Raw genomic sequence first — 210 nt, 5'->3', positions numbered from 1 at the left:
GTTCCGTTTCTCAAACCAATAGTATCAAATCTGATTGTTCTGCGGATTATATAATGTTTTATTAGATGTTTTATTCACCATAATCTTCACTCAATTAAATTTTTTTCCCGGTAAAATAAAACAGAATTCATTCCTTAGCAATAATTTTCTTACACTCAAGAACGGAAAGTTCTTTAGGGGTATCAACTAAGTGTTGATATATATAGTAAA

This window comes from Teleopsis dalmanni, chromosome 1, assembly GCF_002237135.1.
Source record: "Teleopsis dalmanni isolate 2A chromosome 1, ASM223713v2, whole genome shotgun sequence".
Lineage (NCBI taxonomy): Eukaryota > Metazoa > Arthropoda > Insecta > Diptera > Diopsidae > Teleopsis > Teleopsis dalmanni.
Note: the sequence above shows the minus strand (reverse complement) of the source record.